This window comes from Talpa occidentalis, unplaced genomic scaffold, assembly GCF_014898055.3.
Source record: "Talpa occidentalis isolate TD23 unplaced genomic scaffold, MPIMG_talOcc4v2.1 talOcc4.3, whole genome shotgun sequence".
Lineage (NCBI taxonomy): Eukaryota > Metazoa > Chordata > Mammalia > Eulipotyphla > Talpidae > Talpa > Talpa occidentalis.
In genome coordinates, this window is record NW_023603184.1 from 59840471 (window position 1) to 59866768 (window position 26298).

At 39.8% G+C, this 26298-nt stretch overlaps 1 protein-coding gene across 3 annotated transcripts in view; it reads right to left on the minus strand.

Moving 5' to 3' along the window:
- The window catches only part of CNTNAP5 (contactin associated protein family member 5), an 831834-nt gene that overhangs the window by 68298 nt on the left and 737238 nt on the right, over window positions 1-26298 (minus strand). The gene's annotated exons all lie outside the window — the stretch shown is intronic.

The window sequence follows — 26298 nt, forward strand, 5'->3', positions numbered from 1 at the left end:
TCCATATAAGGTCATATTTTGAGGTTCTAGGGAGATGTGAATGTTGGGAATCCAACAAATTCTGCTTTTACAAACTTACCCAGAGAAGCAGCTTTCTCATCCAGATTATTTCAATAGCCTCCTAACTACTCTTCCTCCTGACTACTTTCCTTGCAGCCTAGTCTCACAAGAATATCTAGGAATCCTGTTAAGGTAGAAATAAGATCAATTGTTAGGGGGAAAAGGATGTCCTAAAGCTAATTCCATACAGGCTTTGTGGACTCCAACCTCACCCCAGGCCAAAGCCAAAGACACTGGGAACTCCAAATCCCATCACCACCAAAGGGAAGGTGGCTGGGACCTAAGGGTGGGGTTAAGCAGCCAAGTTGGTATAAACGCAGACACCTGGGCTTTGGGGGGTTCCCCATTTTGGCTCTGCACCAGCTAGCAGCATCCGGCCAGCTCTGAGAGTGACTTTGGGTTTTCAGGTTGGCGGATCGGGTAGGACACATTAAAGACTTTATTTCCCTATTTTCTCCCTGTGTTGTACATTTTCCTTATTTCCTTTTCCCTTGTAAATAAACCTTTTATTAACCTTTTGTGTGTGCCTGTAGTGGAGTATTCATAAGTCCCTTTTAAGCACGCGGGTGAGGACCCACAGCCAGGAACCCGTTCAATATCGGGGCTGTCCTATAACACTATCACTCCTCAAAGTCCTCCACTGGGTGCCTGCCTTCCTACAGGTGGAAGACAGTGTCTCGGTTGTGAGTGTGATTGCCTAAGACCTTCATTACGCTCTCTCCTTGGCACACTGCATTCCCCTTGTCTCCCTGGGATCCAGCCGCCGTGCTTTCCTTATCAGTTCTTAAATAAATATACATCTGTTTCAGGACTTCAAACTTTCATGTTTTCTGTGCTTGGAATGCTCTTCTCTGTATAGACATATGATTTCTTCATCCCTGAACTCCTCCAAGTCTTTGCTCAAATGCCATCAATTTCAAGAACTGTTCTCTGGTGATCATGTTGAAAAATGCAAGATCACCCCCTCTTTCATACACATTCCTGGTTCCTTTACTTTGTTCCTTTTTTTCGAGTAGAAATTAATGTCTTATAGTATTATCTTACTGTTAACTTTATTATTTATTGCTTAATTGCTAGAATATATGTTCCATGAGGGCAGAGATTTAATAAAATATCAGAAAATATGACTATGACACCATACTTAGGAAAATTGTTTCAGATATATAAATCCATTCTGTGTCACTGCATAGGAAATGTTGCTTATTGTAAATTTTGTCAGACACCATTGCAAAAGCTCATTTTGCCAACTGACTACAGTTTGTATAGTACTTATCTCATAGTCGGTCATTTCTTGATTTGTGTATTTTTAAATTTGTTTAGTAATTTTCATGTCCATTTGATTTTAAACTCTACAATTACAGATTTTTACCAGTATCCTTACTGGGATATTTCCAGTTTTAAGAACATTGCTAAGCATATACTGAAGGGTTCAGAATAAAAGAGTGAATAAATACTTTGTGTGATATTTGAAAAATATTTCCTTTTGCTGATCCAAACATATATATAAAGCAAACATCTATGTAAAGGCTGATAATAATGATTTTAATAATTATCATTCTTAGAGCTATAAATGTTAGCTATTGCTATTGTTATAATCAATATCATTAAAATATCATTAGCTGCCCATTTTTTTAGGGATTGTGTTAATGCTGCTCTCAAATTTCATCATTTAGACTTCAAAATTATGACATAAACATTATTATTTTAAGCTAATTTCACATGTGGGAGGAATTTAGTTTTCTAACCTATTTGTATATTTAAATGTCAGTTATTTTGCATAGATTCTTCCTCTCATCTGACTGTGGTCTATATTTCCCTGAAGAGTAGCAGGCAGACTCTATATCTCTTTCTCAGTACCCACTTAATAAGGAAAAAGCATTTCATAAAAGTCCTTTGGGTGAAGGCAGATGTCTGCATGCTAATCCCACTTAGTGAAACTTCACAGAGAAAACTCTAAAAACCAATTTGTAGTCATTCTGAAGCCAGGCTCACTTGTTCAGAACTTGTTATCAAATCACTGTATATACAATACAATCCTAAATTGAAAAAGATGTTTCCAAATTAAAAACAAATCTTACATTTTAAGCTTATTGGAAAAATACAGTTTATAATTCAAAAAATGCAAACTTTGTGGAAGATAGTCACTTTTTGCGGCAAAGTTAACATTAAGGTTGTTCTCCATGGTTTCCATCTTGGGCAAGGTGAGGGCAGATTAGAACCGAAAAGAATCAGCTACCCTAAAGAAACATTCTCAGCTCTTTGAGAATTTCTCATGAGTCAGTAACTGCAATGCGCTGAGCATTCCCAGATCCACTCAGCTATGATGGTTTTCTGGGGCTCAATTCATTTCTTATTCAAAAACAACCTTGAAAACTCTCAGAGGAAGTAATAAGCAGGTACCAAATCCTCTAGCCTATTCGGTGATGGGTTCTGGTTTACTTCATTCAGCTCTATTCTGAGCATCTTAATAAGCAACAATTATCTTCTTCTATTTCAGTGCTTCTGTTTACGTTTGCACAAAATATTCCACAACCTATCTTACCTTTAACTCAAAAGCCATTTGCATAGAAAAAGAGGGCCATTACTGGGAATAAATGCAGACCAATTACCCCTCTTGGGTGGCACTCATTCCAGACCACAGTTCCCCTATCACCTGCATCATGGCAGACTTTTTAACAAAAGGAAAATACATTGAATTAAGAAATTATGACTTCAATGTTTACTTTCTAGTTGATATGTATGAATGAAACCAAGTAAGTCCCCTTGCTTCAGGCTTGTCCTCTGAATTCTTTACAGCGTGTGTAAAAGGTACAGTCCAGAATACTCCATGTGGGAGACTGTCTTATGCTTTATTGCTTAGAGATTTCTTTCAGCTACTAAAGATCTGGTTTCCTTTCTTCTGAGACCCAATTAGAGTCCACTTACATTTAAAATACTCTCTCCTCTTACTTGTATATGATTTATGGTGTTTGAAGGCAATAGGCATTAGAACTGAATATAGTAATTAGTATTTAAAGTAGTCAGAATGAGGCAGCTTTGTAAATTTTATGTTCATTTTTTTATAATCCAATTGCTTTTGAATATAGATGCTTTTGATCATGGCACTTAAAACTTTACAGTATTTGGAACTAATGATAGTTTTATGTAAGTGTATGTGTTTGAAGATTTCTTAAATTTTGATGACCACAGATACTGACAGTGCAGAGCAATGCAAATTCACAGAGCTAGGGGATCACGGTTGTGATTTGTCACCTGATTGGCGAACATGCCACAGAGAGTCACTACTTCTCCCTAACAAGGAGCATGTGTTCATTTCCTCACATCTCCCGTGGTGCCCAGTGCAGAGCTCAGCCAGAACAGAGCCTCAATCAATATGTGGCAAATGGAAGTTCCACCACCATTGAGTCCTAGGGTAAGTTAGGGATAATTAGGCAGCTTCAGGGGCAGTGCAGGGACTTCAGGAGAGTTAAGGAAGGCTCCAGAGACAAGGGCAAGAAATCCTGAAAGGAGAGAGACAAATACCCCAGGACTAGGGGCAGAAAGGGCAACAGGACATTCCCGGACAAGGACAATTTAAAAAAAAAGGACTCTAAGATAAGGGCTGGAACTCAGAGACTTAGTTCTGGGCACAGAGACATTTAGGCAGTGAATGAGACAGCTGAGAACTAACCAATCACAAAGACACTGGTGGAGCTTTAGAATGATTAGGAAAAGTCGGCTTCCTCGCTCCTTCCCTGGCCTGCTTCACCAGCCTGGGAGTCCCAGTGTATTTCTGTTCCTTTTCTCCTTAATGAACTTTTAAGCTAATTTGCCTCTTCTTTCTTCCTTGCCTGAGCATCTGCGAAGTTCCTGCTGTCGCTTCCTGAGACACCAACCTGTGGTGGTCTAGCCGCTGGACTCAGCGCAGCCCCTGCTGCCTGGGGTCTGTTCCTGGCTGGGAGGCTAAGGCTGAAAACCTGACACTATGGGATCACCATGACATGCCAGGGACAGCTTTATGAACCATGGCTTAGGCAAGAAAGACAAAGTCTTCTCCCAGCTAATGCACAGCCCGGTGAAAAACTCAAAATAATCAGACTTACCATACAGTGAAGAAAAATGCTGGAAAAGCATATGCAGAGGAAGGAAAACTGGAAAATCTGGGAAGGTTTACTGATAACACTGAATTGAAATCCCGTAGAACACAAAAGCAGCTAAAGGTGCCGTTTGCAATAACGTGGATGGCACCGGAGGAAGTCAGGCAGTTAGGCTTCTTACATGGCAGAAGGAGGAAAACTAATATTCACCTTATTTTTTTGCTTCTCCCCCCCGCCAGTGCCCTTTGACACACAGATAGATAAAGAATATGGATAGAGGACCTCCCTGGTGGTACAAGGGGTTAAGTCTCAAAATTATTAAGCTATCACCAGCCACTGTAGCATGAGTTCAATCCCAGGTGGCTAACCCACATGGTGCAGCAGACCTCTCCTGTCTCACCCAATGCTCCTCTCAGCAATATATCCAGCAGATCTGCCTGTTTTGCCCTCCACTCTGTCTCTGGTGAATCCTCTCACTCTCCTGACCCACCCTCTGGCTTATACCCCAGTTCTTATATACATAAATAAATAAATCTTTAAAAATAAATAAATGTATAAAAATAAAATTAAAAATAATTTCAAAAGCCTTGGGTGACAACCCTAATACATTTTCTAACTGTGGCTGTTTAGGCAGTGTGGAGAGCCACGATTTGACCCACAGCACAAATGCATTCATATACACCGGCTAAGCCATATTCATCAAATTATTAGGTCTGAAACTTATCCTAAGAGCCCATACTGTTTGCACTACTTAACAGGCAGAAGTGGTCTATAAGTAACATATAAAAATGTCTTTTAAACATTGAAAAATCTTTCTCTTTTTTAAATTGAATGTGCACGGTGTCGCCTGACCAGAATGGTACTCACACTCCTGGGTCTTTGAGATTCCTGGTGCCTGTCAGTCCTGTGCAGCCTGCCAAGGGCAGAGACTGCGGAGCAGCTAGTGCTGGCTTCAGGCACTTTCATAAATGAAAATATAAATGATGGACAATTAGAGACGATTTCCTAAGTCATTTTCTACAATCATTAACAAATAGTGTAACTAGCCTAAGAATAACTTCGGGCACTTTACACAAAACTAAACCATCAAGACTTAACCCTGGTATCTCTTTAATGGCACAAAATTATCCAGACAATCAGATGAAGGGTTTCCTGAAGGGTGGGGCTCCTCCAATTTCTCCTGGTGTAGACCCACCCAGTTCTGAAATGAGGTGAATGGTCAGGATTTTGTCCTTCCTTAACCATTTTTTCTTCCTTACTACAGCATTGGCCTTAGAAATGGAATGCTGATTTGCATCTACAGGATATGCTCCAATAAGATGAACATGAGGTTTATTGAATTTCTGAGCTGTGCTAAGCCTTCAGAGTTCTTATGAATTTATCTTTGACATTTCGCTCAATGAGGGAATGTGGTGGCTTTGGGGGTACCCATGATGCAAGCGTGCAGTCTGGTACTGCTCCTCCCCGGCATCTGCTGCAAGACTCATACCCCTGTCTTTAGGAGTCAGAAACTTGCCCGGGTAGGAGGCTGTGACATGATAACAATTTGCAGTAGTTATTATTTTCTGTTACAAACGAGAGGAAAATGAAGTTCTGGGAAGTTGAAAATTCACCTAAAGTCTCAGTGGTAACCTGAGATTTTGAAGCCAAGGCCTCTATGATTTACTGTAAGCCCCACCATGGATTTGGAGTACATGAGAAGCTGGGTGTCTCTGCTTTCAATTTTCTCCCCTCAATTCTTTCTTCTTAAACATGGAGTACTACAGAATTGAAATAATAAATCTAATTAATAAATAATAAATCTAAATAACAATTAATAATAAATCTAATCTAATTGAAATAAAACATCTAATCTCGCTGATACACTCACACACTCTCTTAGACACGCCATTCGCCATGTGCCCTGCCCTCACATGACATTCCAGTTAACCTCTCTTAAAAGATGTGACTATTAAATATGAATGGAAGAGAAATGACAAGAAATTTTTTTCTACATGCCATGCAGTATATCCGGTGGAAAAAATAAGAATAAATCTTAATGATGTTGGGAGGTGGGGGGAATCAGAGATCACATAATTAATGTTCTATATCATTATCGATGAGAAAAGCTGGGTTCCAAAACTTAGGAGTGATGCAAGGAAAATGAGGTGTGATGTGACGATGAGGTTATGCACTAGGCAGCTGGCAAGTGCGTAGTGAGTACCTACGGTGGACCTTCCCTCTGCTGGGCGCTGTAGCTACTCAGGTAAGGCTTCTGCTCTCAGGGAGTTCACACCCCCCAGCAAGGATGGAAAGCAAACTCACATGGACAGACAAAGCAAATATCACAACCTGGAGGAAATGTCCCAGGCCCTGTGGAACATACGATAAGTAGAAAGAGGACCGTTGCATTCAAGGAGACCCCCTAACATTCTTCAGTCCCTCAGTGAATGGATGGCCTTCCACTGCCCATCCTTCTCTAACATTCTCCCCTGCATCAGCACATTTACCTTCCTTCACCACACCTGTGATTGTGGCAGTGTCACCTTATTATGAAGTGACCTCCCTACCTAAAACATAATAAAGACCAATGATTATCTTACCTCAAACTATCCCATCTAGCCTCATCTGCATCCTATCCTCCATCCAAAAACATTCATATCTTTAAATACACAAAGTAAAAAAAAAAATGAACCACATAAAGCAAAAGTAGACTTTTAGACTATAATAAGACCAAATCTGTGGCTAACAGAAGGGAAGGGAAAAGAGAGGAGGGTAAATCAAGGACAAAATGTCAGCAGTATGGTGAAGGAGAGATTGGATTTTCAGGGCTGAACTTCCTGTAGTACGTGAAGAAACAAAACAAAGAAACAAACAAAGCCAAGTCAAAATAAACCTTAGAAATCTGACCACAAAATGAGGCTGCCAGAAGGGAAGGTAGGGAGTAGAGGTGGGAGAGGGGACCCAGTGGACTACAGTGCTGGATTATGGGTGCTTTGGTGGCGGGTGCAATAACACACACCTAAAAAGATGTGTACTTATACTTCTGAGAAATTATCAGTGTTGCCAACCAATATTATCTCAATAAAATATAATTTAAAAAATCAAAAAGATGGGTCCCCCCTGGTAGCACAAGGTGTTAAGTCTCAGCACTATCAAGCTATCCACAGTCACTGCAGCAGGAGTTCGATCCCTGACAGGCCAGGGAGCTACCCACGTGGTGCAGCAGACCTCTCCTATCTCGTCCGCTGCTCCCCTCAGCAGTGTATTTCAGTCAGTCTGCCTGTTCTGCTCCCCATTCTGTCCCTGTGAATCCTCTCACCCAGTGAACCACTGGCCTAGACCCCAATTCTTGCATGCATAAATAATTATTTTTAAAAAATCAAGAAGAAAAAGTCCAGGCCTCCATGAAGAGAATGTCCTAGGAATATGAGCTGTGGGAAACAGGTGAACATTTTAAGGGACTATAACACAATTCTGGAAAACCTGGATAAGAGAAAAGTATATTTTAGTGGGAAATAGCCAAGAGCATCAATAGGGTTTGGTGGCAGACTGCACATATGAAGGCCAAAGGAAAATAACTGGAGAACTCCAGCTCTAATGACAATCAGAGAGTCTCCCACAGCCCCACTCTCATTCTCTGAGGTAGGCACCATCTTCTAGTTCCTTCACCTGCCTTTTCCACTCTAAGAGAACTTTTGTACACAGCCATCCCTTCTACTGCGTTCAACCCTACCCAACTCAGTCATTTATGCCCACCCTTCATATCTCAGCACAAATGTCTCTCCCTTGGGGAGATCCATACATCCCCATGCCCCCCAATTTTGATATGAGCTTTCATAGTACCCTGTGTTTTGTTCACATGAAACATTTCACAGTTTGTAATTATATTTCCACCAGAGTGGTTATTTATTAATGCATGATGTTTCTAAAGGAATGTGAGATCCAGGGGAACAGAGACCCTATCTAATTCATTCATCTGTCTCTTCAGTACTCCTCAAAGGAATCTGACATATCTGCCATTGAATGAGCAACTGTATTGCCAGTCTTTATTATATTTAAAACAATTCATATTTATGGGTTTTGTGTACAGTCACGACTCTTGCTTTGACTAGGAATGATTCTCTCCTGCAATTAAAATCAAATGGGCTACTGGTGCCTCACCTCTCTTCTGTGCAAATGGCTATAATCATAGCACATGCTTCATGAAATTATAAGGACTGAAGCTATATTATGTGTTTCAAGAGTATTTGGCACATAGCATTCACGTATGTCAGCATTTACATAGTATTATAAGGATTATTCTGATTATTATTTAATTACTCTGAAGCTGCATTTGCAGGAATTCCATGAAGAAACAGAATAAAGAATTCATCATCATCATCATCATCATCATATATTATCATTACTATCACTTTTTGGCTTGGACTTGATTCTCTGGATCATCATTTTTGTTATTGCTAAAATGATGCTGCAAAAAACCCTATTAATGCAGCACCATATTTAAGAGCTCCATTTACGCAACAGGGAATTGGAAAGAAGCAAGTGTGGTGCTGAACATTGAAACAGTCGCCTGGAGAGTTGGTCTCATTACCAATTGATATCAATTGAATGTGTACAATTTGCTAGGTAGGCAGCAGCCTAGAAGAATTTTGAAAAACCTAATCCTCATCTCAAGTTCAAATTTCTGCCTGGTGGAACAGAAAATTTGGAATGGATGATTTCTTGAGAGAAGCAGGTTTACATAGAAATAAAGCAGTGGTTCTTATTCATTTGCTGTTTCATACACAAAGCAGTACCTAAAATATCCTATGTTAGGTACTAATTCAATTTTAGTTGAATTCTGTGCAAAATAAAGAAAGAAATGACCTAAATGATTCTTCCATCACTTTCACTGGGTAAAGGACTAAAATTACAAGGTGTGAAACAAATACATTTCCCACTAAAATGATCTTTTCTCTTATCCAAGCTTTCCTGAACTGTGTTATAGTCCTTTAGAATGTTCACCTTCCTCCCACAGCTCATATTCCTCCCTGGATATCCTATCTGGATAACACCCTTCCCAGGAAAAGAAATGTGTTATTGTAGCCCAAGATGAGGTTTAATTATTAAGTTACTTCAAAGTCCATGATTAAGTCAGTATTGTAAAATCTTGCCCATGCTTTACCTCTTCAATCTCCCCACATCTTTATTATTGATTAATGGAAATTCCTGATGGCCCCAAATTGGTATAAAACCATGGTTTTCCTATTAAAAGCCATTTAGTGTCACCAATCTGGCATTTTAGACACAGCTACGACATAATTCATCACATATTCAGGTTCTACTTTGGCACCATAGGCCCTGCTAATTAATATTCCCTGGGTCTCTCTTACAGAAGATGAGGGGGTTCACTCTTGCCTTTGAGTTGTGAGGGTTTCCTCTCTTTAGAATGCCTCAAGAGGCATCAACTTAAATCCTCAGAGATCGGTGTCTTAGACATCAAAGGCATTATTTATTGTTTGCAATTCATATTTGCAAAGTGCTTTGAGCTCCCTGGGGATAGCTGGAACACAAACACAGGAACGTGTATAATTAATAACTCTTCAGTGGAGATTATGGTCTCTCAGAGTAAAAATGTTTTTAGACATTGACACACGAAAGATAGTTAAACAATTTGAAAGCAACCCAAGGCAGATTCCCCCGGAAGGAGGGAGAATTCATCTGGAGAAGGCTGAAGAACAGGAATGGAAGCTGTCACGGTCATAGCACAATTCAATCATCTCTCATCCCAGGAGACCACAGTCTCCTCCTCCACAGGAAATGACTCCACATCCTCGCCTGAGGACCTGCCAGAAGGAGCACTGATGATCATTACCACTAAATGTGCTAAGAATTTTCTCATGAAGAACACAAACCAAAACAGAAAATCAATCACTGTTCCAGTTCTTCCCTCTAGAAACAGTCTCTCAAATGGGCACTGGATATAGAAATGCAATGTGTACCTAGAAGGACAGAGTTGCTCACATCTTAGAGGGCACTTTAATTTTTTAGTGACTTTATGATTTTGGTGACATATTAACTCCTGACAAATGCTACAAATAACATACAATTTTGTTTGTGTGGAGTTTGTATTTGTGTGGTGCCCTGAGATTTACAAAGCAATGTATTAAGCACCCAATGATTCCAAAGTCATGTGAGAATTCAAAGGTGAATCATTTTCTCAAATCTGCATCTATCCACCTATTTTCCCTGTAGTCATCCCTTAGAACATTTTCTATTTTCCTCAATGTCTCTTTGTTCTCCTTTCTACCCTCCATATCTTTAAATCCTTCTCTGGCTCACCAGAGAATAAAGTTGAAGTTTCCTACATGGTTTACCAGACTCACTTCCAACTCTACTTTCTTCCTCTTTGGAGAGTGGAAGAGGCAATATGTTGGCCATTGGCCATCATATTCTTGTTCTTCTTTTTTTTTTTTTCAGAATAAAGAATGTATTTTTATTTGAAAAGATAATCTTGTTCCAGGTAAAAATATAAATTATATAAAAAGAAAAGTCTACTTTTCCCTTCCCTTCTAATGACAGTATGTGTGATCTGTTGCAATGGATGCAGATCCTTAGTACAGCTGTGCTAGGTCAGTCAGAATAGAAAGAGTTAGGTGGTCATTCTTTGCTGTGTGAGTTTTGACAAGTCACCTAACTTTTCTGTTCCCTCTAGCAAAATAAAAATATTAACATCAATCTCAGCTATTTTGGTTGATTTTGAAAAAAAGAAAAAAAAAAAAAAAGCATGTGCTCAGCCTGGCACAGCACACAATATACAATAAGTATTAATTACCCAGAAGTTGGACACCTAGCATCACACACTGGGGACAGAGAACTGCTAAATGCCACACCAAGGTTCAGTTTTATGACTCAGAATTCATTAGAACCTTGCTCTGGCTGCTTAACCAGGGGTGACCTGCTGCATCTTCCCCATCTCCTTAAACAATCCTGGCAACCAGGCAATATATATGTAAGGCTATTAACCAGCTATTTACCCAAGGCAATAATTGAGGCCCCAAAGATTCAGCACTAAGTAATTCAGCATTATGTGAAAAAAAAAAAAAAAAGAAAAGCAGCAATCAACTTAAATATTCAATAGTCAGGAAAATATGAACAAAATGTATAGCTAATACAATTATCTGTAGTTGATATCAATATGGAGAGATTACACAACATGTTATTAATCAGAATAACTCCATGGGCCTCCCTGGTGGCGTAAGGGTTAAGATGCAACCTATGAAGCTATCCACAGCCACTGCAGCAGTTCGATTCCTGGCTAGGGAGCAGCATTGTAAAATCTGCATTGTAAAACCTCTCCTGACTCGCCCGCTGTTCCCCTCAGCAGTGTATTTCGTCAGTCTGACTGTTCTGTTCCCCACTCTGTCTCTGGTGAATACTCTTACTCCCCCCCCACACACACCCACACACCTCTGGTCTGTACCCCAGGTCTTGTATCCATAAATAAATAAATAATTTTAAAAAAAACTTCATAAACAGCCTCGACAGTCATACCATATTTGTTTTTAAGTAGACAGATGGATAGATAGAAGATAGATACATACATGCATACATACATATATATAGAGAGATAAGGAGATAGAGAAATAGACAGATAAAAGTTACCAGTGATTCTCTCTCTTCTAGGCACTATATTAAATGCTTTATCTAAGGTAGCTCATTTAATCCTCACAATGAGCCTTCAGAGGAAATATTAGTTTTGAGTCACTTTGAAGATATCTTGAAAACAAATCTTCTAGAGGAAGATTGAAGAAGACAGCTGCTGGATGTATAAGTGGCCCCTTCCATGCCATGGCACATTTGAATCCATGGTTAGGGTTGGCCCAAAGCTTCCTTGACATGATTTAGGGGAGCCTGTTGTCCTGTACTTACAGATTGCACTGCATCAGTCCTGCTTTCTGTGCCATTCAATAAGAAATATCTCCTGACAGCTTGCTGAGGCCTTCTGCTGCAACACCTCCCCTTTATGGTCTGGATATTTAAACATGAACTACCTCTCTCTGCGTGAAACAGCTGTCTAGGAAGCCTGTGCCTTAAGTAGCTGTGTCTCCCTGGGGATTTGTGCTCAGTGAATTCACTCCTCAGAGAAAGTACAGCTGGTGAGATGAAACAACAGAGTCAATTGTCTAAAAATTTGTTTTTGAAGGAAACATCATTTGTGATTGTGTGAGGGGGGCACGGGCCTTGTTGAAAAACACTAGACTTCAGGCTTCAGACTGAGAACCACTCAAAGCTAAAGTCTGGGCCATTAGAGGTCAAGAATACAAAATTTTGAGTGCAATATCTGGTGCAAATCTTGGATCTGCCACTTCATCAGCAGTTCATTTGAGCCCACCCTGCCTGGGTTTCATTAGCTGTGATGAGTGTTGATACTCTCAGTATTTACTCCACAGGGTTAATATTTGCAAGTGTCTGGCAAGTAGAAGGTGTTATATAAATGTTATATAACCATCTCCTGGGCTGGTGTGCAAGACCCATAGGAGGGCTTTAATAAACATTTGTTAAGCTAGTATCTGAGAAGACATTGAATGTTTCATGAATATTTTGAAATGTGTTCATTCTGAAAACTCCTACTGGGTAGTTATGATAGGTATTCTACATGCCCTTCCTTAGTCATTACAAACTTTTTCTGTTGTTGCTTAAAGAGAATAGATGTCATTGATGCACTAAATGTCCATGGAAGTAGTCTCAGAGAGATTAAATAGCTCTTGCCACTCATGACTGTGATGGCTCAAGATTCCATATATCGGTTTTCAAACTACCACATTCTATCAACAAAGGCTCTTCACCCAGCCAGTGACCAACTCAGAGGAATAGCAAGTTGGGGCTGAACTGGAAAGTGTTTCCTTCAGCTTCATGCCTATTCCTAACACAAGGGGTACATCATGCTGCTCAGTGACAGCAATGAAGACAGTAAATTAAAGAGCTCCTTGTATAACAACATCTGTAGTCTGTGAGCATTGACAACAAGGAAGGCAGGAGAGAAACTACAGATCACACACAGAGGACTCAGCTGCCTTATGGATTACTCTATTATCGCACACAATAAGCATTAGTGTTTATTATCTTGACATAAAACTACTTACAAAAGGATTTATCACATTTAGTTGATAATCACAATAACGAAACAAAATCTACTGTACCAAACAAATATGGAAATAATGGTGTTTTATTTAAAAATCAAATAAGGATATAAGTGGCCTACAGTGTCTCTATCATCCTCCCTTTGTCCTCAAATACTGCTCACTTATGAAAGGTCTGGGGAGGCTCTGGTGGTTGAGTTTTTCCAAGGAACATGATGGCAGAAGAGGGCCTCTGTCATGGCAGGTTATCTTGGGGGACTATAGTGTCATGTTTTGAGGTCACTTGACTTTCTCATGCTATCTGTGGAGACACTTGGTGCACTGACTGGATAGTCCAGTGCAACCACCTCAGGCCTGGATACTGTGAGGGGTGAGGGCCCACAGTGAGGAAAGCCCCATGGCACACAGGGAGCACACAGTGTGCCAAGGGAGCCGGTAGGCAAGCTGCCTGGTGGTCCCCACATCTCCTAATAAGAATCTCCCTCATCACTCATTAACAATCCACATTTCTGGGACCTCGCCCTTTCCTACTTAATTAGAGTCTTCTGGTAGAGACTTGAAGGAAAGACCTTTAACTAGCTGCTCAGGTGAGTTTTATCTCAGGGATGACTTGGAAATATAATCTAGTTAAAATGGGCCATCAGAATCACCTAGAATCTTGTGGAAGCAGGTTGCTGGTATCACCCCAAAGATTTTAATGTATGTCTCAGGGGTGGAGGGTATTAGAATTCTCATTCCTAAAGAATTCCCAGTGCTAAGGCTGCTGGTGGTCCAGTGATCCCAATTTGAATACCCCCGTGAAGAGAGAACACATCTGGTCCTGGAGCAAAACAGGGGAATTGAGAAGAAGGAAACCTGAGCAATGTTCTAGAAGAAAGCAGGCAGGGCCTGAGGATCAGGGATTAGGCCCAGAAACCCGCTCACAGTTAATCTCCCCATCTTCTCCCTTTGGCACCTGTCATATACACTTCTTAGTTCCTTTTTTTTATTATTAAAGATTCATTTTATTTATACAAGAGCTGGGGTATAGGCCAGAGGTGCAGGGGGTGAGAGGACTCACCAGAGACAGAGTGGGGAGCAGAACAGGCAGACTGACCAAAATAAACTGCTGAGGGGAGCAGCAGGCGAGACAGGAGAGGTCTACAGCGTCATGTGGGATTCTCGCCGGCCGGCCGGGATCAAACCAGCACTGCAGAGGCTGCGGACAGCTTCACAGTGCTGCGCTCAACCCGCTGCACCACCAGGGGAGAACCCCCAATTATTAGTTTCTTTAGCACGCTCCCTCCCAATTCTAAGCCAACTCCAACAACAAATGTAAACATCAATGAGCTCCAAACAGCCTGAGTAAAGTTGGTGCAACTAGATTAAGACATTCAACTTGTCTAGAAACCAAAGAAATAAATTATAAAAGATTAAATTATCCAAAAAGATTTCCAACAGGGTAAAATACGGTCACAAAGTTGCTTAAAGTAAGGTCCTCTTTCAATTTTTAATTTTTCACTCAGTCATAAACTCTCTGAGTAAGGCCGCAAAATCCAAATGATTCAGAATTTTAAAATATCATTTTTAAAAATACTAACATTATATAGAGATGTTTTGGTTATATGAAAATAGCAAAGTATACTAAAATACAAGAAACCCAAAATAGATATTTAAATCCCTAAATTCATTCTCTTTTTTTAAAAAAGCCAATGTGATTTAGAAAAACTCCTGAGCCTTCTTACAAAGTCAATTTTTAAAGTTCTAATAAAAGCTAAGGGTCCTGTCCACAAAAAAATCTCACACACAACATATTGGAGGGGAGCAGCAGGCGAGACAGGAGAGGTCTGTTGCACCATGTGGGTAGCTCCCTGGCTGGCCAGAGATTGAACTCGTGCTGCAGAGGCTGCGGATTGCTTCATAGTGTGGTGGCTTAACCCCTTGCGCCACCAGGGAGGCCCGAATTAAAACAAATCTTTGCTTCATCTATAAGATGCATGAGGCAATCAATTCAGCCACAAAGACAAATGTACCCAGAAGCGCTTGACCCTCCCATCCCAGGCAGACACCACATCCTACCCTCTTCTAGCCAGGGCCAAGTGTCTTCCTAATAGTTCTCGGGGCAGTCTGGACGAATCAACAGGAGTCACTATCCCTGGACAAGACGTTATTTTAAATAATTGCCAGACACACGTTTTCTCATGCCAGCATTTGCCAGGTGCCGATGTTGAGTGATGTTTCTCCTGCCTGCTCTGCCTTGGGCACTGTTCCGAGTGAGCTTCTAACTAATGAGCCCCCTTCCATGGTACACAATGGATAGAGCATCTTAGCTGTGTCATCACAGCATTTTGTTTATTCCTTTCAGTCAAGCAGCCAGCACCTGCCAGCAAGCAAGCTACTTCCTGTTTGGGAATGCGGCAGGGGAACGAGCAGCAAACTGTTTCTGGTGTTTTAGCCAGAAAATTGAAAATAACACTAAAGGACAGGAAAAAAAAAAGAACGTTGCCTCCCAGATGGCTCTGGGAAAGGGGACGGTCACTTGTCCAAAACGACATAGACTGTCACTTCTCAGCAGCTCCATGGTACTGTCAGCAACGCCATCACTAACAAGAACATTGGCTCACCACTGAACACCAAGGACTTACTTTGCAGTGGACATTCTGTTCAGTACTTCACATACCATTGCCATCGGTTTGCACACTTGCCTCTGCGTTTTTCCACTGAGATGCCGAATGGAGAGCCGATGGTTCTCCATAGATGTGTTTAGGGACTTAGCCAAGGCCACACAGCTAGAAGTGTCAGATCTGTGATTCATCCCTAAGCCTGTTTCTGCCTAATATACCACTCTTCAGTCTGTTGGGGGCACCAAAGAACAACACGAGCATGGACACTGATGTTTTCCTTCTTGAGATGGAGAAATTCACTGAGCTGTGACAAGTACATGGCTCCTTTGCAATAAAGCCAGGGTTAAATCCCAGATGCTTGTAAACATGATTCTGTCACTCTCACTGACTGAATCTCTAGGCCATGATCTCTGTGTGGTGAAGGTCTTTGTCAAGGTGGAGTTTGTGATGGTGGGAAGGGGGTTGACAGGGAGTGGACTGCTGGTGAGTCAGGGAAACCCAGCATTTACGAGTGGGTCAGCTTTAGAAGATGATCCCAACACCATAAAGGATAAAATGAGTGGCCTCTAATAAGCAATATAACACTGAAACATACCAGTTCTTTAATATGTGATCTGGCACCTCAGGTAGTTTTCCAAGAATCATACCCTAAGAAAACATTGACTCTAAGCCTATGCCATATCTGCACACGTTGACTGCAGCTAGGGAGACCATGTAACTTATATACCAGGAAGATTCTCATATTGCAATAGTTATAAGGGTGAAATTATAATTAAATACTCTTTTTATGATTGAAAATTGCCCTAAAGTGATGACAAATTGTGGGTTACACTAATCATAACATTTATAATAATATACTGCATTTTCTTTTTCTGAGTTACTTTCATTTTGGAAGACCATGAGTTCCTGAAGAACAGGGATAGTGCTTTATTTATCTTCAAATCCACACATTTCAGCACAATATTGTGCACACATAGGTGCAGTTGGGTCTCAGAAGATAAATTTATCACCAAACATCATCTTCCTTTAGTTTTCATCAAAGATTCACCTACTTCATTTTTTATGCCAGAAATTTAGATTATTTTGGTTTAAGATTTCACTCAACAATAAAAACTTGCACCATCTAACAGAATATCCCACAAAAACTTTCCCATACAAACCATGCCTTTCAACAAATGCTCTAGAAGTGAGTAAACATAACATCTGCATTTTCTATTTAAACATCACAGTTTTGGAGTGAAATGACTCAAAATTTCCCTAGAAATTGTTCGAAATGTTGATTTTTTCATTTCATTGTCTGTATGTTTTTTTTAATAAAAAATAACTTCTGGATGAAGAAATACTTTTCAAAAATGATGATAATTCATACGGCTGGAAAGAGGTTGTTAATTCATAATGCCTTCCCATGAACAATTCAAGCAAAGATGGAGACATTGGTTCTTTAGATGATTTGTGTTCCATATATACACAGTAGTATGAATATAATTATTTGCTTAATTGATGTGTTAAAATTTCCCACAATGCCAAGATTTGCATTAAACTTTCAAGCACCTAATCAGTTAATAATTTAGTGAACATCTATAATGTGCTGAAATCCATCCCAGATTTGGAGATACAATATACAAATTATGGGTCCTCAGAATTTACATTGTAGTTTTGACAACAGACAACAGAAAATAAATGTAGAATATAATGTCAGGTATAGTTGGTGGAGAAAAATCAAGCAGCATTGAAGGCAGAGAGAAGGCTCACACTTGGAGACATTATGGAGACTTGGAGACTTGGAGACATTATGGCCCCTTGGGGTCCATGTCAGACAGTTCGTGGTCAGGGATGACTCTCAGACAAAGGACCATAATGAAACTGAGTCATGTGTCATCTGGTAAAAGGGGATTATAACAAAGATGAAAATGCAGATGTTGTGCAAAAATGAAAATTGATGCAAAAATATATAAAATTAAAAAAAAGAGGGTTGCAGTGAGAGAGAAGGAGAGTAGAAAGTCACAGGCTGCATGCATATTCTAGGAATGGTGACAAGGAAGGTGAATCAATTCTATGAGAGATGGTAGGAAAGGCTAATGATGGAATTGAGTTGGATGTGTATGGCCTGCTGCAGGCAGGAAGAAACTTAAATTTCCTTCTGAGTGACCAAAAAAAAAAAAAAAATCATTTCACAGTTTTAGCAGAAGTAGTAGGTGATTTGGTTCCCCTGGGTAAATGGACTGTCGTTGGGTAAGAGCAGAGGGAGAGAAACATGTTAGGAGGGCATGTCTGCTGAGTGGGCAAAAGATGGTGGAACATGGATGAACTGGAACACAGAGATGATCAGCAGGGCATGGGCTCAGAATCTCTTCTGAAGTTACAGGTAGAGGGATTATCCAGAAGACTGATTTCATGAGCTCCATGCCAATTTTAATTTAGTCAAAGATCTCTTGGAATCAGTTCCTTAATAGTTCCAGAGGTAGCAGTTTTTTAGGGAGGTTTAAAAGATGAAATCAAAAGGCAAGGAGGCTGCAACATATTAAGTGTCCTTTCCTGTTTGAAAATCCATACTTTTCATTGAAAGGGATCTTGGAATAATATTAGATATAGTTGGGTGTACATCCATTCCTTCAGCTTCTTTGTCACATTTTCCAAGATAGTCATGTCTTAGCTCTTTCTGCTACTCAGGATTTAACATAATTCTAAGTAGAAACACACCAAGTTAGGAAGACAGTGGAGCTGTTGAGGTGGGTGAGAACATTGGACCACTGACATCACCTAGAATGGCAGGTCTATGGAGATAGTACAAAGCAGATCTATTTTTGTTCCATTTTATTATTGTATTTAATTATATATAACACAATTCCTATTTTCCTGTCCCCAGGCTAGATTCCTCCCATTGCCTGCTCCCTACACTTGCCATGCCTCTAGTGCCTGCCCTAAAAAATTACCAAATCAAAGGATTGTTGATTTTTTCAGTAGTCAAAGAGACCATTAGAAAACAAAAGTTCTCTGAGATTAATATGAGTTTATAAGGCCAATACTTTGTAAATATAAGTACAGATAGACTAAAAGGTGTTCTCCTTCAGTAAGAATTATGTTGGAGACAATACAAATTTGGGGCAATTTGCACTATCTAGTGGGCTTTATGGCCCCTCAGTGTTTCATACAACTCTAACTACATTGTGTTAGAAGGGGCTTAAAACTCATTAAGGTCATCCTCAGTGAGTATTAGAAAACTCAAGTGCCCTAGAAACGGAGTAAGGTTACCCAGGGTGGTTGTTTTTCTTTTTATTAAAGTGTAATGTATAACCATCTTTAGGTTTAGAAAAGTGTACATAGGGCCTCACTGGTGGCACCAGGGATGAAGGGCAGCACTATGAAGCTATTCGCAGCCACTGCAGCACGAGTTCAATCCCTGCCAGGGAACTACCCACAAGGAGCAACAGATCTCTCCTGACTCATCCCCTGCTCCCCTCAGCAGTGTATTTCAGTCAGTCTGCCTGTTCTGTCCCCCACTCTGTCTCTGGTGAATCCTCTCATCCCCTGCACCTCTGGCCTGTATCCCAGTTCTTGTATACATAAATAAATAAATCTTTAAAAAACAATAATTTAATTGAAAAAAGAAAAAGTGTACATATTATAGCTATGAAGCCCCCCACACCAGTAGAATGTGTCTTGTCCAGGAAACAAGCTGTCTGAACCCCAGAGCCCCTCTTAAGCCCCTTGGCTGCTGCTGTCCCCTATGCTACCCATTATTGTGACTTCTAATAGCACAGACAAAATTTGCATGGCAGTGAAGTACATAGGAATGGGTGCACAGAGAATGTGCTTATTTATGCCTAGCTTCTTTCCACAATGTTTATGAAATTTATCAATTTTTTCTTTTCAACAAATAAATCATTCATTCTTATTATTTTGAATGGCCAGTTATGAATGACCAAGAGACACTAGAAATGTAGTAGACAGACTTTAGGTTGGTCCACATGATCACACTTTATATAAAACCAAACTGTTGAGTGTAAGTGTGACCAGCAACTTGCTTTTAAAAGCAGAAGATGGCAAAGGTGGTGGGATGTCAATCCTGATTAGGCTGCATTATATTATAAGCATATATTAAGCATAATAGAATTATATATAAGCATAATATAAGAATAATATAAGCATATTATAAGCATAATAGAATATTGCTCTATATTATATTTCAGGATTCATCCATTGATACAGACATTGGTGCTCCCTTGCTGGCTTAAAAACATAACCTGTGAAGCCTACAGGCAGTACGAGGGTGCAAGAGCCTTCAGGCGGCCATTAGGAGTGAGAGCCAGTGCTACTGGGCTGTAAGAAAACAGGGTCTTCGCCCTGAAACCATCAGGTACTGAGTTCTTCCAACAGCCCAAAGAAGCTTAGAAGTTAGATAGTTCCCCAGTGGAGATTCTTTTTTTTTTTTTTTTAAGATTTATTTATTATTTATTTATACAAGCACTGGGTACAGTCAGAAGCGCAGGAGGGTGAGAGAATTCACCAGATACAGAGTGGGGAACAGAACAGGCAGACCGATGAAATACACTGCTGAGGGGAGCAGCGGGCAGCAGAAGAGGTCTGTCGTGCCATGTGGGACCCTCGCCAGCGGCCAGGGATCGAACCGGCGCTGCAGAGGCTGCGGGCAGCTTCGCAGCCCAGCGCTGAACCGCTGCGCCACCGGGGAGGCCCCGAGTGGAGATTCCAATGAGACCACATCCCAGCAGGCACCTTGACTGCAGAACATGAGACCCCAAGCAGAGCACCCAGATGAGCTGTGCTGGGACAAGACCCAAGGCGATGTGAGATAAGAAATGTGAGGTTTTTCAAGCTAGTAAGTTTGTGGAAAGACGAAACTCAGAAGTGGGAAACTAACACAAAGTTACCATTTCTCGAGCTTTCCAGTATAGTGATTTTTACTCATTTTTGTTGCTAAAAGTAAAAACAAACACCCGATAAACAATTCAATGTCCCTTTTCTATAATCCAGTGTCAACAGTAACCAATTTGGCAAACACAGATCATGTAAGACATTAGTTCTGGTTTAATAATTTTACATTTCCAGTGAGTCTTTACCTTCAAAAAATTATTTGTTCATTGGTCAGACACAAATGAAAAAAGGAGTGGAAGAAGACAAGTTTGGGCAACTCAAGACGATTTCCTGGAAGGAACGATCTCAGAGGAGGAAAAGAAAACTGAGGTTGTATATTTTCACGATGCTATTTTCAGCATGTATTTCCCATAGATGCATCTTAAGCACTTTGGAGCAATGCCAACCAGGGTGCAATGTAGATATAAGTCAATATCATTACAACACAGGCACTTAACAGGAAGACATGACTGATGCAATACACCTGCTACATGAGGAGAAAGCTCACCCGCTCTAGGGAAATAAGTTTCCCATAGTCCTTTTCTATTCCTTTTCACTTTGTCCTTGATGTATTGCCTTTGCCTGGCTTCAGTATGACAAAGGCTTCAGCTTTCAGCACAAAATGATATTCCAGACTCCACTAAATATATTTGTAAGACAAGGGCAGCCAACAAAATTAAACTGCCGGCACAAAGACCAACTGTTATTTAAAGCTGGAGAGAGATTATGGGGGATTATTACTTTATCAAAAAATATTTCAGCTACAAAAGCAGTACTTATTTCTCCAGTACCTTTGGCAGTGTGCTAATTTATTTCCCACCTTGCAAGGATTTAGCCTTTCATTGCCAATTTATTGAAAAGCCCGACAAATGTAGGTGGCCTATGTTACAGGACACCCAGGCTTACTTAGTTATTGCTACGGCAAGCTGGAAATCAGGACTTCAAAGGGGATTTATGTATGCTCTTTCTTTGATTTTTATTGTTGTGCTTTCATTTGAGCCATCAGGCATTTCATCTTTAATCTTGTTTGTCCTTTCGGAAGTTCCACCTAAGGAGAGCAACACAAACAACTAAAACCTAACTATTACCATTGTGGAACTGAAAAATTGGCGTCATGTTTTTCCTTGATCATTTTTAATGCAGTGTTTTATCTGTTTAAATTGTTTCTTGTTTAGATATTTTTCCTCAGACATACTTTGAGAGGAAAAATATCTATGAGAATTAGAAATAAGAGGCCAAGGTGATCCATTTTTATTATCTCCCACTTAAAGATTTTCTCATTTAACTTCATGCTTCCTTGTAAAGTTGTTATCCAATTTAATTTACTCTTCTTTATTGTTAGTCACAGTTTAGTGCAATGCAAAGACATGACAGTGACCTCTTTAAAGATGAACCATTAAAATATGCATCGGGCCTCCCTGGTGGCACAAAGGGTTAAGCACCGCCCTATGAAGCAATCCACAGCCTCTGCAGCACGAGTTTGATCCCTGGCCAGCCTGGGAGCAACCCACATGGCGCAGCGGACCTCTCCTGTCTTGCCCGCTGCTCCCCTCAACAGTGTATTTCACTTAGTCTGCCTGTTCTGTTCCCTGCTCTGTCTCTGGTGGATCCTCTTACCCCCCGCATCTCTGGCCTGTACCCCAGCTCTTGTTTGCATAAATAAATAAATCTTAAAAAAATAAAATATGCATCTAAAAAGGTTCTTTTGGCTGAAAAATAGTCCTGTTATCATTAAAAGTTCTTAAGCAATTTCACTGGGAAACACTGCCTGCAGCAGCAGACTATGCATCATGTGGAGATACTGGGCACCTGAGCAGTCATGACTAGTGCTGGATAGTGTTACAGACCTGGATGCAGCACATTCAGGAGATTGTAACAACTGCTATAATATGTTTCTGTAGAAACCCATTGTGAGAGCACTTCACATAGAATTTAGGAGGGGTAAGTGATGCTTCCCAGAAGTGATATTAGACTTAGACTTAGAGAAATAAAATTTGCCACCAAAGAAGGCATCAAGGTAGTTAAGGAGAGAATGTTTCAAGCAAAGGTAGCAAAATGTGCTGACAGAGAGATGAAACAGAATATGATGCATTCAATAATCTGAGCATCATTCATACTGGGAGGAGGGTCAGTGGGTATGAGAATAATAATTAAAACTTCAGAGGAAAGCAAGAACTCCAAGGAGAGTTTGGAAATTAACCTGCAGGCAATGAGGAACTCTAGGAAAAGGAGTGACTTAAAGAGGTTTGAATTTTAAAAAATCATCCAGGTCAGAATAGAAAATGAATTAAAGGGGCATAGGTCTAGAGGTTGGGAGAAATATTGGGATATTGAAATAATCTGACACTGAGATCAGGGTGGGCAGTGCAAAGATAACCATAGTGGAAGTATAAAAACATGCTACAATGCAATGCTAAGATACAATAAAATTTGATGGATTCTGGAGAGGTGAGAAAGAGAAAGAGACAACACAACACTAAGGTGTGTTTCAGATTTGGGAATTTAGGTGAATGCAGAACGTTTCATCGAGAAAGGGAAAAATCAAGCTAAACAAGATAGAATACTCTGTGTGTGTGTGTATGTGTGCGCGCGTGCATGCTTGTGTACAGAGGGAGGCAGGATTAAGCTTTAGGTCAACTTGGGACACAGTGAAATTGAAAAATCAAAGCCATGTGAAGTCGCTCTCTCAAATAATTGGAATAATTCTCTAAAAGTCACAAAGATTTACCCAAACTAGTCATAGATCAGTGGTTCATCAGTATATTGTCATTAATTATTGTGATTATTGACATCTTATCAATGTCATTATTGTCTTAGGAATCATTGATTTATCTCAATGAGTGTATCTTTCCTGTGTCTTTCCTCTAACATTTAAAGGACAGGCTGAAGATGAGCTATCCACACAGAAGGCTGAGGACAAGGAGCCAAGAGCTTCACATGCTCTAGCAAGATCTTAAAAGTGAGGCTTCCACCATAACAGATTCACAGACAGAGCATTTCTTGGTGGTCTTAGGATAAACCATTTAAACAAAGTGTTTAAATGTTAAGAAATTAGAATCGTTTACTATATTGAATGTTTCCAATTAAATAATTCCATTCATTTATTCTTCTACTGATCGACATGAGAGCTCAGTTCTCTAATAGAGAACATGGAAATGGGACAGGTGTGCACATAATCATCTCATGTGCCCTCAGCAGTGTCCTTCATGCATTTCTGTTTCTTGGTGGGGAGAAGTAATTTCCTAGTCACAAAAGTATGGTTCTTTATAATCAAACAATGGATTTTTTTCAGGCATTAGATCATTTTTGTGAAAACACATTTTGAAAGCCAAATATTGTACAGACTTAACATGAGAAAGCAACCCTTGCCTCACTCAATCCTACTCCCAAGCCCTATTTCTTCACAGCAACTACTTTCAGTTCTATTTTTTTCTTTGTTTCCTTCAATTTAATTTTATTTTAAACACTGCTATTTCTTGATTTATCAGTTTTAGATCTTCTAATTTACTGTCACATCATGGTAGATAAGAAATGGTCTTTCCTGGGCACAGTCACATATGAGTTCATCCTCCACTTCTTTTGGTTCGACTGAATTTTAGTGCCCAGACTATGTTGTCTATTGTAAATACCACCCTTTGTTCATTGCTATTGCTTACATCTCTTCTCTAAGTACCTCTGTCCAAAAATCCTCTAATGCTATGCCATTCTAAACCAGGTATTATCAACTTCTATGCTATTTGACATTCTGGACCAGAAAATTCTTTGCTGTTTGAAGCAGGAGTGGAAGAAGTGTTCTGGATATTAAGATCTTAATATCCCTAACTTCTATCCACTACATACCAGTAGAACTCCCATCTTTACAGATAAAAAATGTCTTCAGATACTGCCAGTGTGTCCTGCAGAGGGGGATAAAGTCATACTCAGTTGAAAGCCATTGGCCTAGATTCATTGCTTATGCAGACTTTGGCATAGTATTTAGCCTAAAATTGCCTTGCCAGCTTGGGGGTTTGTTTCTGGTTTCCTGAAACTCATATCTTTCTTTTAATATAGTCATTTTTAAGTATGAAGCACCTGTGGCAAGCAGCTTCCAAGAATGCCCTGAAGGATCCCTGACTTCTGGTATTCTAACCCTTTTGCAGGTTCCTCCCACAGCATATCAAACAAGGCAACACTGTTGAGTTAGGCTCCAAAAGATTTGGATTACTATCTTAAGTAGTCTCTCTTTTGTTATTCTCTCTTTCCCGGACCTCTCTTTCTCTCTGTCCTTTCCTCACTCACCACTTTCTTGAGGAAAGTATACTGACAAGCTATCTGAAAAATGTGTGTGTGTGTGTGTATATATATATATACATATATATTTATATATGTGTGTGTATTATATATTTATATATATAAAATGTGTCTCTGTGTGTGTGTGTGTATATATGTATTTTCAACATATCAAAGAACAAAACTTTCTACCAAGTGACATATGATGGAACTTAGAAACAGATTTTCTAGTCCCTTTGGAGCATTGCAACCCAGGAGAAAAGTTTGACCTCTACAGACACTATGAGCCAGAATCATCCAGCTAAACCGATCCCAGATGCCTAACTATTTTCAGAACTGTGGAGGTTGATAAATGATTGTTGTTTTAAGGTGCTAGATTTTGGGATAATTCTTTACATGGTATTCCATAACTAATGCATGCATCTATATGCATTAATGATGCAATTAATATAATAATGGTGCTTAGGAAGTATGAAACAATGACATGAGCAACCTTTGCCCTCTTATGTATGAAATTATGACTCTTAAGACTCCTCTCACGGCTCCTCTATCACACTTGAATACTAATTTGACTAAGAATAGGATTATAATATGAAAACCATTTGCCTTTAGAATTATGAGGATATGTTTCTATTATCATCAAATTTTCAACATTTCTCTTAAGAAATTCTATGTTAGTCTGATTCTTGATCCTGTCTTTAGTAGAGTTAACAGTTTGCCATTGTCTTTGTGTGTGTTTTTCTGTTTGGTGTGCTAAAGAAGCAAACTTTCACATCGGGTTTCTTTTATTTTGTGAAGTATTGTCAATTATGATTTTCTCAATGTTCCCTCCCCATTTTCTTGTCTTTCACACTAGATATTGAACATCATGTTTATCATTTGACTTTCTCGTCTGTTCTCGTAATTTCCATTTTTTGTATTTTTATTCCATTTTCTAAGAAAATTCTCAAATTTTATCTTCCAACTTTGTAGATTTTTAAAAAATCCCTTTTTTCATTTCCAAGAATTATTTCTTATTGTTTGCCATTTTTCTTTTAAAGTGCATATTCCTGTTTATATATTCTTCTTTCTCTCCAAATATTATGCTTTGCTGTTTCTTCTGTTTCCTGCATTATCTTTCCCCCCCGCCCCTGATTATCCATGGCTGTGGATTGATTCAGTATGGTGCTTAATCCCTTGCACCACCAGGGAGGCCCCTCATATGACAATTTTAATTGACAATGACTGTCCCATTCAGCTGGCTAGTTTCAGAATGGGAGCTCTAGCTGTACCCTGAAAATTCCATCACAGAAATTGGCAATCAGTAAGGAATTC